This window comes from Oryctolagus cuniculus, chromosome 17 (genome assembly GCF_964237555.1).
Source record: "Oryctolagus cuniculus chromosome 17, mOryCun1.1, whole genome shotgun sequence".
Classification (NCBI taxonomy): Eukaryota; Metazoa; Chordata; class Mammalia; order Lagomorpha; family Leporidae; genus Oryctolagus; species Oryctolagus cuniculus.
This window is the reverse complement of record NC_091448.1, coordinates 63107361-63121389: the sequence shown is the minus strand read 5'-3', so window position 1 is coordinate 63121389 and position 14029 is coordinate 63107361.

Genomic DNA, 14029 nt, shown 5'->3' with positions numbered 1-14029 from the left:
AACTCTGCTTATTGTGATTTCAGATAATAAAGCTTTTTTTTTTACTTTTTGACAGGCAGAGTGGACAGTAAGACAGAGAGACAGAGAGAAAGGTCTTCCTTTTGCCGTTGGTTCACCCTCCAATGGCTGCCTCGGCCAGTGCGCTGCGGCTCGTGCACCGCACTGATCTGATGGCAGGAGCCAGGTGCTTCTCCTGGTCTCCCATGGGGTGCAGGGCCCAAGCACTTGGGCCATCCTCCACTGCACTCCTTGGCCACAGCAGAGAGCTGGCCTGGAAGAGGGGCAACCGGGACAGAATCCGGCACCCCGACCAGGACTAGAACCCAGTGTGCCAGTGCCACAAGGCGGAGGATTAGCCTAGTGAGCCGTGGCACCAGCCTCAGATAATAAACTTTACAGTTGTTCTCATGGATAATCCACACATACATAATTATTCTTCATTTTCATATATTTCATTTTCCACATGAGGACAAAATGGTGTCTGTAAGCTTTTTGAAGGGCATTATAAAAATCTATTAGCCGGCCAGCTATATATTATTATCCTGACAGCTTTGTCAGAGTACGTTGAGCCTGGTGTCTGAGCACTGCCCTTTTGCTGGAACTAGCATGAGGCAGCTCATGGAATTCAAGCAGTCTTATGCAAGAGAGAAAATTGCATACCCATTTGCTTACATGTTCACTCTTCTTTTGCTTCTGAAATAATCTTGTAAAATATTCACATCACTTTTATAGAGATTAGCCAAATTAGATTGGTTATTGAAAGTGTTTTCTCTTTGATACCAGCAGTATAATGATATACGCATAACTTAAAATCAGCAAAAAGTTGGATAGAGAGAACACTTCAGTTTTCATAAATATAATAGTTTATAAATTGTTTTTCCTTTCTTAAATAGAGAGAAACCTCCAGAGCACTTTGATAACTTCTCTGAAGACAAATAAAGCAGTGTCTGAACAGTAATACTGACTTTCTTCACCATTACTTTGATGTGTAGATGATAGAGAATAAAGCAAAAATAATGCCCTGTGTTGCACTGTTATCTTTTTTTATCTTTTATTTAATGAATATAAATTTCCAAAGTACGACTCATGTGTTACAATGGCTTCCCCCCCATACCGTCCCTCCCACCCACAACCCTCCCCTTTCCCACTCCCTCTCCCCTTCCATTCACATCAAGATTCATTTTCGATTATCTTAATATACAGAAGATCAGCTTAGTATACCTTAAGTAAGTATTTCAACAGTTTGCTCCCACACAGAAACATAAAGTGAAAAATAATAGATGATTTTTTTTAAATGATGATGAAATCAGATCAGACCTATTGTCATGTTTAATCCCAGTGAGAGTCAAGTTGGGAATTGATAATTTCTTTCTTTTTTTTTTTTACAGAAGATCAGTTTAGTGTACATTAAGTAAAGATTTCAGTCGTTTGCACCCCCATAGAAACACAAAGTGAAATATACTGTTTGAGTACTCATTATAGCATTAAGCCTCAGTGTACAGCACGTTAAGGACAGAGATCCTACATGAGGAGTAAGTGCACAGTGACTCCTGTTGTTGACTTTACCAATTGACACTCCTGTTTATGGCATCAGTAATCTCCCTATGCACCAGTTATGAGTTTCCAAGGCTATGGAAGCCCCTTGAGTTCTCCGACTCTTATCTTGTTTAGACAAGGTCATAGTCAAAGTGGAGGTTCTCTCCTCCCTTCAGAGAAAGGCACCTCCCTCTTTGAAGACCTGTTCTTTCCACTGGGATCTCACTCACAGAGATCTTTTTGCCAGAGTGTCTTGGCTTTCCATGCCTGAAATACTCTCATGGGCTTTTCAGCCAGATCTGAATGCCTTTAGGGCTGATTCTGAGGCCAGAGTGCTATTTAGGACATCCGCCATTCTATGAGTCTGCTGAGTATCTCACTTCCCATGTTGGATCACTCTCCCCTTTATTTATTCTATCGGTTGGTGTTAGCAGATACTAGACTTGTTTATGTGCTCCCTTTGACTCTTAGTCCTTTCATTATGATCAATTGTGAACTGAAATTGATCACTTGGAGTAGTGAGATGGCATTGGCACATGCCACCTTGATGGGATTGAATTGGAATACCCTGGTATGTTTCCAACTCTACCAATTGGGGCAAGTCAGCTCGAGCATGCCCCAAATTATACATCTCTTCCCTCTCTTATTCCCACTCTTATGTTTAACAGGGATCACATTTCAGTTAATTTTCAACACTTAAGAATAACTGTGTATTAATTACAGAATTAAACCAGTCATATTAAGTAGAACAGACAAAAAAAAATACTATGAGGGATAATGTATTAAGTTGTCCATTAGCAGTCAGGGCTATGCTGATCAAGTGACCATTTCTCATAGTGTCCATTTCACTTCAGGAGGTTTCCTTTTTGGTGTTCAGTCAGTTGTCACCGATCAGGGAGAACATATGGTATTTGTCCCTTTGGGACTGGCTTACTTCACTCAGCATGATGTGTTCCAGATTCCTCCATTTTGTTGCAAATGACTGGATTTCGTTGTTTCTTACTGCGGTATAGTACTCTAAAGAATACATATCCCATAATTTCTTTATCCAGTCTACCGTTGATGGGCATTTAGGTTGGTTCCAGGTCTTGGCTATTGTGAATTGCCTGTGTTGCACTGTTATCTTTAAAACTAACTTTAGTTAGTGAGATACACACACACAGAATAAAACCATTTCAAATAGACAATACATGCATAGGGCTGCATATTTCAAATATATTTATAGTAAAAATAATTTTTGTGGAGTTACATAACTCCCAGCATTCTTATTCCTGTCAAGGGAACATAGAATTTCAGTATTTCACAAATTTTGATGGAGCATAACTATTAACTTAACTAGAGAGAAACAATTACAATTGGAAAATGTTAACAGTTGGAAAATCAAACCTTATAAGTATGCTAGAAGTTCCCATACCATCTGAACACTTGAGCCTGAAATGGTATCCATTCCACACATTTATATTCAGTAGTACAAGCTCAAACCTCAACTGCTCAACTCAGAGCCAACTATCCCACAGACAGAAAATAATCAAATTTGATAAGAGTTGAATATTATACTATGGGTTGCAATAATGATGAGAAATATCATGATTTCTCTGATTTTGTATCTCATGCTCATTTAAATTCAGCATGGTATCTTCAAATTCATCAAAGTACTCCATTAAAATTCATAACATTTTTGGAAATAAGGTGAAAACTGTAGTTTGACAGTTATACAATTATTCATGGGCAGGTAAATACATCTGAAAATATATTTAAATTATGCCTTAAAATATGTTGTATATTAGTAACACTGAACAAATCAAATACTCTGATTAGAAAAGAAAACATATCTAGCTTTTGATGATAAAGTAAAATGTAATAATATTTTCTGAGGCTTAATAAGTACTGTAAGTTTGAAATTTTAGAAATTCAATACATGGGTCTGGCACTATGGCACAGTAGATTAAATCTCCACCTGTGATGCCAGCATCCCCATATGGGCACTGGCTCATGTCTTGGCTGCTCCTCTTCCAATCCAGCTCTCTGGTCCAAGGCCTGGAAAGTCAATGGAGGTTGGCACAAGTGCTTGGACCCCAGCACCCACATTGGAGACCCAGAAGAAGTTCTTGGCTCCTGGCTTCAGATTGGCCTAGTTCTGGCCATCATAGCCTTTGGAGAGTGAATCAGTGGATGGAAGACCTCTCAGTCTCTCTTGCCTTCTCTCTGTAACTCAGCCTCTCAAATTAATAAATAACTCTTAAGAAAAATCAAGTCTCAAAACAGCATGATAGGCTGGTGCCATGGCTCAATAGGCTAATCCTCCACCTGCGGCACTGGCACACCAGGTTCTAGTCCTGGTCGGGGCACCGGATTCTTTCCCAGCTGCCCCTCTTCCAGTCCAGCTCTCTGCTGTGGCCTGAGAAGGCAGTGGAGGATGGCCCAAGTCCTTGGGCCCTGCACCTGCATGGGAGACCAGGAGAAGCACCTGACTTCTGGCTTCAGATCAGTGCGGTGCACTGGCCACAGTGGCCATTGAACCAACAGAAAAGGAAGACCTTTCTCTCTGTCTCTCTCTCACTGTCCACTCTGCCTGTCAAAAAAAAATCCATCTACCCATTAAAAAAAAAACAGCATGCTAAAGATTGAATTTTTTTTTAATAGAAAGAAACTGAATATACTTGGGGCCAGCTTTGTGGCATAGCAGGTAAAACTGCTGCCTGTGATTTTACCATCCCACATAGATACCGCTTTCTGTTCCAGGTGCTTCACCTCTGATCCAGCTCCCTGATAACAGTGTGGGCAAAGCAGTGGAAGATGGACCAAGTATTTGATTCTCTGCCCCTCATGCAGGGTAGCTGGATGAGGCTCCAGCTCCTGGCTTTCACCTGGTCCAACGATGGGAGTTATAATCATCTGGGAAGTGAACCAGCAGACAGAAGATTTCTCTCTGTGTCTCTCCTGATCTCTTTAACTCTGACTTTCAAAATAAATAAGTAAATCTAAAAAATGAATGCACTCATCAAGCTGCACCTACTGTTTTATCATAAACTTAATGAATGCACTGATAATTCTAACAGATGGAACTAGACATAAAGAATTAGAATTTTAATACTTACTAATGTATAGAAACCAAGGTGAGGGATTACATTCAAAAGATGAGTATAAAAACATATTTGACTTTGGAATGTGTTGCTGTTATATTAATATGCATATAGTTCATACTTCAGAAAATTCACTTTCTGCAAAATAGTCTATAAAATCAAAGCTTTGAAGGAATCTATCTCAATCAATCATCTCTTTGTATAAAGAACTTTCGAGTGCCCTTGGTAGATACCATTTTGTGCAATAGTTCTAAACGTGAAAATCAGATGATTGACTTGTAAATATCCATTTTATTTTTTCAAGTGAAACTATACTTGAATGCCAATATATGGACAGGAAAAACTTGCTGAAATGAGAAGCCTAATATGCTATCTCTCATCAGCCTCTCCTTTTCTTAGGGGTTGTTTCTGAGCTATTTGTGAGGATGGCTAAGATTTGTAGAACCATTTAAACTTTAAACTTTAGGGAGATTTTTCTTTCTCTAAGATTTTGCTTTAGTTATAATCTAAAAGTGAGTTAAGCATGCATCTACATTTTTATTGAGAGTAAAGTTTGGACTTTCACAGACTGATTTTTGATTTTGTAAATAGATGGCAATAACGAATCTGAGTTTTCATTAATATGTTGTATTTTATTTTTGTAACATTGTACCAAATCTATTTGTTTCAAACAAATAATTTTGAAAATTACTTCTTCCTAAGAGAAGAATTTTAAAAATTATTTTTAAATAGATCTATCTATCTACCAGAAAGGCAGAGTATTAGAAAGGGAGAGACAGAAAGGTCTTCCACCTTCTGGTTAGCTTCCAAAATGACTGTAACAGCCAGCACTGGGCCAGGGTGAATTAAGGAGCCTGGAACTTCATTCAGGATTCCCACATGGGTTATCAGTGGCTGAGTACCTTGGCCATATCCTCTGCCTGCCCAAGTGCATTAGCAGGCAGCTAGATTGGAAATGCAGAGGACTAGGACTCAAACCAGGATTGTGATGTAGGATGGTGGTGTCCCAAGTGGCACTTAACCTGCTGCATCTTAATGCCAACCATAACAGGAGTAATTCTGAAATAATTTTCAGGCTTTCATATTTGCTTACTGCACTTTTCAGAAAGAATTCTTTAAAGTCATCCTGAGTTTTATAGTATGTTTTTATGTGGAATATAAATAAATAAATAAATATGGAAACATATTAGCTACAGCTTCTAGTTTGACAATATTATGTGTTGATTTCAGATTTTGATTGTTCATATGCTGTGCTGTCTTATATTAAGGTGTGATTTGAATTTATTACAGGTGCTGTGCTAGAGATGTTAGCAGTTCTCAAAAGCAATGTTGAAGGCACTAAGCATGTCATGTCTTCATTTTCAATATTGCTTTAAATAGAAATAAATTGTGCTTGTCACACAGAATTGGAAGGATTTACAGGGAAATGGTTTGATGAAAAAAAGTGCTGAAAACATAAACATATCAACATATCAACATGAAAAACACAGCAGTGTTGGATTGTGTTGGGGTGGGATGGTTTACTACAATGAGGCATACAGAGCTCTTATTTGTGCACGGCTGCTTAACATTACAATGTTAGAAGTGAATAGTTGATGGAGAATGGAAATGCACTCATAAGTACATTCCACTGGAATTTCCATAAACTAACATAAGTACTCTTCAATAAGCTCATATATAGTAACCATATATTTAACACTGTAAGTAAATCATTGGCACACATTTTCTTTTTCTTTTTCTTTTTTTTGGACAGGCAGAGTGGACACTGAGAGAGAGACAGAAAGGTCTTCCTTTTGCCATTGGTTCACCCTCCAATAGCCGCCATGGCTGGTGTGCTGTGGCTGGCGTACCGTGCTGATCTGAAGGCAGGAGCCAGGTGCTTCTCCTGGTCTCCCATGCGGGTACAGGGCCCAAGCACTTGGGCCATCTTCCACTGCACTCCCTGGCCACAGCAGAGAGCTGGCCTGGAAGAGGGGCAACCAGGACAGAATCTGGCAAACCGAATGGGACTAGAACCCAGTGTGCCAGTGCCACAAGGCAGAGGATTAGCCTAGTGAGCCGCAGCACTGGCCAGCACACATTTTCAAATTTTAAAAATGCTGCTATAAAAAGTTATACTAATTACACATCTAAAATTAATGTTGGAGCTGGTACTGTGGCACAGCATGTTAAAGCCCTGGCCTGAAGCACTGGCATCCCATATGGGCACCAGTTCTAGTCCCAGCTGCTCCTCTTCTGATCCAACTCTCTGCTATGGCCTGGGAAAGCAGTAGAAGATGGTCCAAGTCCTTGGGCCCCTGCACCCATGTGGGAGACCCAGAAGAAGCTCCTAACTCCTGGCTTTAGATTGGCACAGCTCCAGCTGTTGCAGCCATCTGGGGAGTGAACCAGAAGATGGAAGACCTCTCTGTCTCTACCTCTCTCTGTAACTCTGTCTTTCAAATAAAATAAATCTTTAAAATAATCTGAAAAAAAAAGGTTGAAAATGAATAAATAAATAAATAAATGAATATTTTATTTCCTTTCATTCCACAGCCTACCAGAACAAACCTTATGCCTTAAGTAGGCTTACACATACTCTGAGATCATCTGAATGTCTTATGAGCAAGCTGGGAGGAAAATGACACTGAGAAGCTCTTATACTATATTTGACAGCTGGGACAATTGGCCCACTTTCAGGCACTTAATCAAGACAACCAAACAACCACTCCTTCAAAGGATTGCACAGCAATATTCCAAGTGGCTGTCTGTTTGCCATTACCTGTACTAGACACAATTCAAGTGTACATCAACACTGGGTAGTTAAAACATATTATGGTCCCATCACTGTGGCATAGTAGGTTAAACTTCTGCCTGCAGTGCCAGCATCTCATATGGGCACTAGTTTGAGTCCCAGCCATTCTACCTCTGATCTGGCTCCCTGCAATTAGCCTAGAAAACAGCAGAAGATGGCTCAAGCACTTGTACCCCTGCACCCGTTTGTGAAACCTAGAAGAAGCTCCTGGCTCAGGGCTCCTGATCAGCCCAGCTGCAGCCACAAAAGAACCAGACTTTTCTGGTTTAATCCACATATGACCAGGCAAATTGCTGTAGAATTCTTATTGATTTTAACAAAAAAAATCACAGGCAAACTTGTTTTGGAAAAACTAAAATTCCACTGGTGCCATGGCTAATTTGGCTAATCTTCCACCTACAGCTCCAGTACCCTGGGTTCTAGTCCCAGTTTGGGCACCAGAATCTGTCCTGGTTGCTCCTCTTCTAGTCCAGCTCTCTGCTGTGGCCTGGGAAGGCAGTGGAGGATGACCCAAGTCCTTGGGCCCTGCACCTGCATTGGAGACCAAGAGGAAGCACCTGGCTCCTGGCTTCAATTGGTGCAGTGTTCATAGTAGTGTCCATTAGTGGAGTGAACTAATGGAAGGAAGAGCTTTCTGTCTCTCTCTCACTGTCTAACTCTGCCTGTCAAAAAAAAAAAAAAAAAAAAGAAAGAAAAAAACTAAAATCCCTCAGGTCTACAAAAGCCTTAAATATCATTTCCACAAACACAAAAATCATCTTGGTCGGTGCTGGCTATAGATTTTGAATCATAAAACCACAATTTGTAGTGTTTCTGTGTATCTAATGGGTACTACATCACAACTGTTGTTTTGGGTGAGAATAAAAATGAACGAAAGAGATACGGCAGGAAACAAATAAAAAACCAGAAAAACTAGAGTGATGTGCTGAAGAACAATGGCATAATTGGCTGATGAGCCCAAAACAATAAAACCAACATTGAACTCCAGAAAGCCAAATCATGTGCCCTGATTTGAAAAGACCATTCATCCAGTTACCTGAATTCCATTAGTCAGCATGAAAACAAAATGTAACATCATAAAATTCTTTAAAATAGAGAAATACATGAAAAATATGCAAGAAAACACAAAACAAAGGGGGTATTGCAAGACTTGATACTGGAGCCAAGATGGCGGAATAGTGAGGGCGCGCACCGATAGTCCGGGAAAATTTAGTTTAATAAAAGGGAAGTTACGGTAGCCGCAGAAAATAGAACCAAAAAAAAAATTGCAGGGGAAACCCTTCTGGATGGAGCAGCCGTGAATCGGAGGACCTACTGGGAGAACAAGGTCGCCCACCGCGCGGAAGCCAAGTCGCGGGACCGAGCCACAGAAGCCCCAGGGTCTGCGCGCCAGTGCTCCAAGGGGAGTGCATGCCACACAGACAACAGCGGGGAGACTTGGGACGCTCAGGTCTCCGAGTCCACACATCGGCACTGGAAGGGGAGGTGAGCTCAATAACCCGAGACATTGGTGGGGAAACGGGGGTCAGAATCTAGAGGGGGGCCGGAAAGTGCAGCAAACTCACTACCAGAAAGAAGGAAAAAAAAAAGCTTCGGGGTTTCTCTTCCCCCTAACCTTGCAAAGGTTACAAGGCTGCAAGGCTTGAAGAATTCCCAAGAGACAAAAAGCAGGCCTCCTCTCTGGATTTACATATCAATGGGGGAGAGTTAAGGAACTGAGTCACTACAATTCAGTAGCCTAGGCAACCCAGTGGGAGTCCAGAGGAGCCAAAGACTGGAAGCTAAATACCATCAATTCTGCACAGCCCTGCCCTGCAGTGTTACTTACCCCCTGAATAAATAAAATAAATAAATAAATAAAAAGAGAGAGATTTACCACGCATAACTTGAGGGTGTCACCTTTGCACACCCTTAACCAGGAAGAACCAGGCAGAGCTCTCAGGCCGCACCCATCTCAAGCCTCCAAGGCTCCTCCAACAGCAGGCAGTCCACTTAACACAGACACAGTATAAAAAAAAAAAACGCACAGTGACAAAAGAAGAATTAACTATGCCGAGTAACAAACACAGAAATAGAGGGAGCAAGATCAACGATGACACTATGATGCCTCCAAATAAGCAAAACACCCCAAGCCAAGAGTATGAAGATGATGAGATAGAAGAAATGCAAGATACAGATTTCAAAAAATTTATGATAAGAACATTTAGAAGTTTTCAAAAGCAAATCCTTGAACTACAGAAATCCTTAATGGACAAGATTGAAAATCTCTCTCGTGAAAATGAAATTTTAAGGAAGAGTCAAAATGAAACTCAGAAACTAGTAGAACAGGAAAGTGTAATAGTGAAGAGAAATCAAAATGAAATGAAGAGCTCAATAGATCAAATGACAAACACATTAGAAAGCCTTAAAAACAGAATGGGTGAAGCAGAAGAGAGAATATCGGACTTAGAAGATAGAGCACAGGAAAACATACAGTCAAACCAAAGAAGAGGAAATTAGAAATCTAAAAAATATTGTTGGGAATCTACAGGATACTATTAAAAAAACCAACATTCAAGTTCTAGGAGTTCCTGAAGGCATGGAGAGAGAGAAAGGATTAGAAGGCCTTTTTAGTGAGATACTAGCAGAGAACTTTCCAGGTTTGGAGAAGGACAGAGACATCCTAGTACAGGAAGCTCATAGAACCCCCAATAAACATGACCAAAAGAGATCCTCACCACGACACGTGGTAATTAAACTTACCCCAGTGAAACATAAAGAAAAGATCCTAAAATGTGCAAGAGAGAAACGTCAGATTACTCTCAGAGGATGTCCAATTAGACTCACAGCAGACTTCTCATCAGAAACACTACAGGCTAGGAGGGAATGGTGAGACATAGCACAGGTGCTAAGAGAGAAAAATTGCCAGCCCAGAATATTATATCCTGCCAAGCTCTCATTTGTGAATGAAGGTGAAATAAAGACCTTTCATAGCAAACAGAAATTGAAAGACTTTGCCGCCACTCGTCCGGCCCTGCAAAAGATACTTAAAGATGTGCTACACTCAGAAACACAGAAACACGGCCATCGATATGAAAGAAGGTAAAGGAAGAAAACCTACCAGTAAAAGAGCATGGGAAGCTCAATGCATATACTAGAAAATATCTCTGGGAAAATGGCAGGGCAAAGTCACTATGTATCAATAGTCACATTGAACATTAATGGTCTAATTCTTCAGTTAAAAGACACCGATTGGCTGATTGGCTCAAAGAACACAACCCAACTATTTGTTGCCTACAAGAAACACATCTCTCTAACAAAGATGCATGCAGACTGAAAGTGAAAGGTTGGAAAAAGATATTCCATGCCAACAGAAACCAAAAAAAGCAGGTGTAGCCATATTAATATCAAACAAAATAAACTTTAATACAAAAACTGTTAAGAGAGACAAAGAGGGACACTATATAATGATTAAGGGTTCAATTCAACAGGAAGATGTAACTATTATAAATGTATATGCACCTAATTACAGGGCACCGGTCTATTTAAAAGATATGTTAAGGGACTTAAAGGGAGATTTAGATTCCAGTACAATAGTACTGGGGGACTTCAATACTCCACTCTCAGAAATAGACAGATCATCCGGACAGAAGATCAACAAGGAAACAGCAGATTTATTCGACACTATTGCCTAAATGGATCTAACAGATATCTACAGAACTTTCAACCCTACATCTACAGACTTCACATTCTTCTCAGCAGTGCATGGAACCTTCTCTAGGATTGATCACATACTAGGCCATAAAGCAAGTCTCAGCAAATTTAAAAGAATTAGAATCATACCATACAGCTTCTCAGACCACAGCAGAATGAAGCTGGAAATTAGCAACTCCGGAAACCCTAGAAAGTATGCAAACACATGGAGACTGAACAACATGCTCCTGAATGAACACTGGGTCATTCAAGAAATCAAAAGAGAAATCAGAAACTTTCTGGAAGTAAATGAGGATAACAACACAACATATCAAAACTTATGGGATACAGCAAAAGCAGTACTGAGAGGCAAGTTTATAGCAATAGGTGCCTATATCAAGAAATTGGAAAGGCACCAAATAAATGAGCTTTCAGCGCATCTCAGGGACCTAGAAAAACTGCAGCAAACCAAACCCAAATCTAGTAGGAGAAGAGAAATAATTAAAATCAGAGAAGAAATAAACAGGATTGAATCCAAAAAAAACACTACAAAAAATCAGCCAAGGGAGAAGCTGGTTTTTTGAAAAAAATAAACAAAATTGACACCCCATTGGCCCAACTAACTAAAAAAAGAAGAGAAAAGACCCAAATCAATAAAATCAGAGATGAAACAGGAAACATAACAACAGACACCACAGAAATAAAAAGAATCATCAGAAATTACTACAACGACTTGTATGCCAGCAAACAGGAAAATCTATCAGAAATGGATAGATTCCTGGACACATGCAATCTACCAAAATTGAACCATGAAGACATAGAAAACCTAAATAGACCCATAACTGAAACAGAAATTGAAACAGTAATAAAGGTCCTCCCAACAAAGAAAAGCCCAGGACCAGATGGATTCACTGCTGAATTCTACCAGACATTTAAAGAAGAACTAATCCCATTTCTTCTCAAACTATTCAGAACAATCGAAAAAGAGGGAGTCCTCCCAAATTCTTTCTATGAAGCCAGCATCACCTTAATCCCTAAGCCAGAGAAAGATGCAGCACTGAAAGAAAATTATAGACCAATATCCCTGATGAACATAGATGCAAAAATCCTCAATAAAATTCTTGCCGATAGAATACAACAACACATCAGAAAAATCATCCACCCAGACCAAGTGGGATTTATCCCTGGTATGCAGGGATGGTTCAACATTCGCAAATCAATCAACATGATACACCACATTAACAGACTGCAGAAGAAAAACCATATGATTATCTCAATAGATGCAGAGAAAGCATTCGATAAAATTCAACACCCTTTCATGATGAAAACTCTAAGCAAATTGGGTATAGAAGGAACATTCCTCAATATAATCAAAGCAATTTATGAAAAACCCATGGCCAGCATCCTATTGAATGGGGAAAAGTTGGAAGCATTTCCACTGAGATCTGGCACCAGACAGGGATGCCCACTCTCACCACTGCTATTTAACATAGTTCTGGAAGTTTTAGCCAGAGCCATCAGACAAGAAAAAGAAATCAAAGGAATACAAATTGAGAAGGAAGAAGTCAAACTATCCCTCTTTGCAGACGATATGATTCTTTACTTAGAGGACCCAAAGAACTCTACTAAGAGACTATTGGAACTCATAGAGGAGTTTGGCAAAGTGGCAGGATATAAAATCAATGCACAAAAATCAACAGCCTTTGTATACACAAGCAATGCCACAGCTGAGAAAGAACTGCTAAGATCAATCCCATTCACAATAGCTACAAAAACAATCAAATACCTTGGAATAAACTTAACCAAGGATGTTAAAGATTTCTACGATGAGAATTACAAAATCTTAAAGAAAGAAACAGAAGAGGATACCAAAAAATGGAAAACTCTTCCATGTTCATGGATTGGAAGAATCAACATCATCAAAATGTCCATTCTCCCAAAAGCAATTTATAGATTCAATGCAATTCCAATCAGGATACCAAAGACATTCTTCTCAGATCTAGAAAAAAATGATGCTGAAATTCATATGGAAGCAAAAGAGACCTCGAATAGCTAAAGCAATCTTGTACAACAAAAGCAAAGCCGGAGGCATCACAATACCATATTTCAGGACATACTACAGGGCAGTTGTAATCAAAACAGCATGGTACTGTGTTGCTCCCCCTCTTCACGGAGGAATGACACTAGACACTGCATTGTTCTTTTGTCTACTCGGCCCTTCCCGGGTTTGCTGCTGGTTCTTCCCGGGTTGGCTACCGTCCTTCCACCTCCGTGGAAGGGCGGTTCCCCCTGTCACTTTCCCCACTTCCATGGGGGAGCGGCACACCGCCGGCCAGCTCTCTCGGGGGCTGCTCAGATGTTATTCGGATGTTCCCCTTAGATGTTCCTCGTGCATATTGTCTCTCTCCTCCTTTATAGTCCTCTTCCACCAATCCCAACTCTGCTACCCACACGCCGAGTATGCTGCTCTCCTCCAATCAGGAGCAAGATCAGCTCCTGCAGGTTACTGGTCGAACTGGAGGAGCTGTGTAAAAGTTGTTTACTCCTCTCCCAGTGCCATATTGTGGGAGAGCAGATGCATAGAATAAGTCTTAATTCCTGTAACTTAGTCTAGTCCGAGTTGTTCCCCAAAGTACCGGTACAGAAACAGATGGATAGACCAATGGAATAGAATTGAAACACCAGAAAGCAATCCAAACATCTACAGCCAACTTATATTTGATCAAGGATCTAAAACCAATCCCTGGAGCAAGGACAGTCTATCAATAAATGGCGCTGGGAAAACTGGATTTCCACGTGCAGAAGCATGAAGCAAGACCCCTACCTTACACCTTACACAAAAATCCACTCAACATGGATTAAAGACCTAAATCTATGACCTGACACCATCAAGTTATTAGAGAACATTGGAGAAACCCTTCAAGATATTGGCACAGGCAAAGAA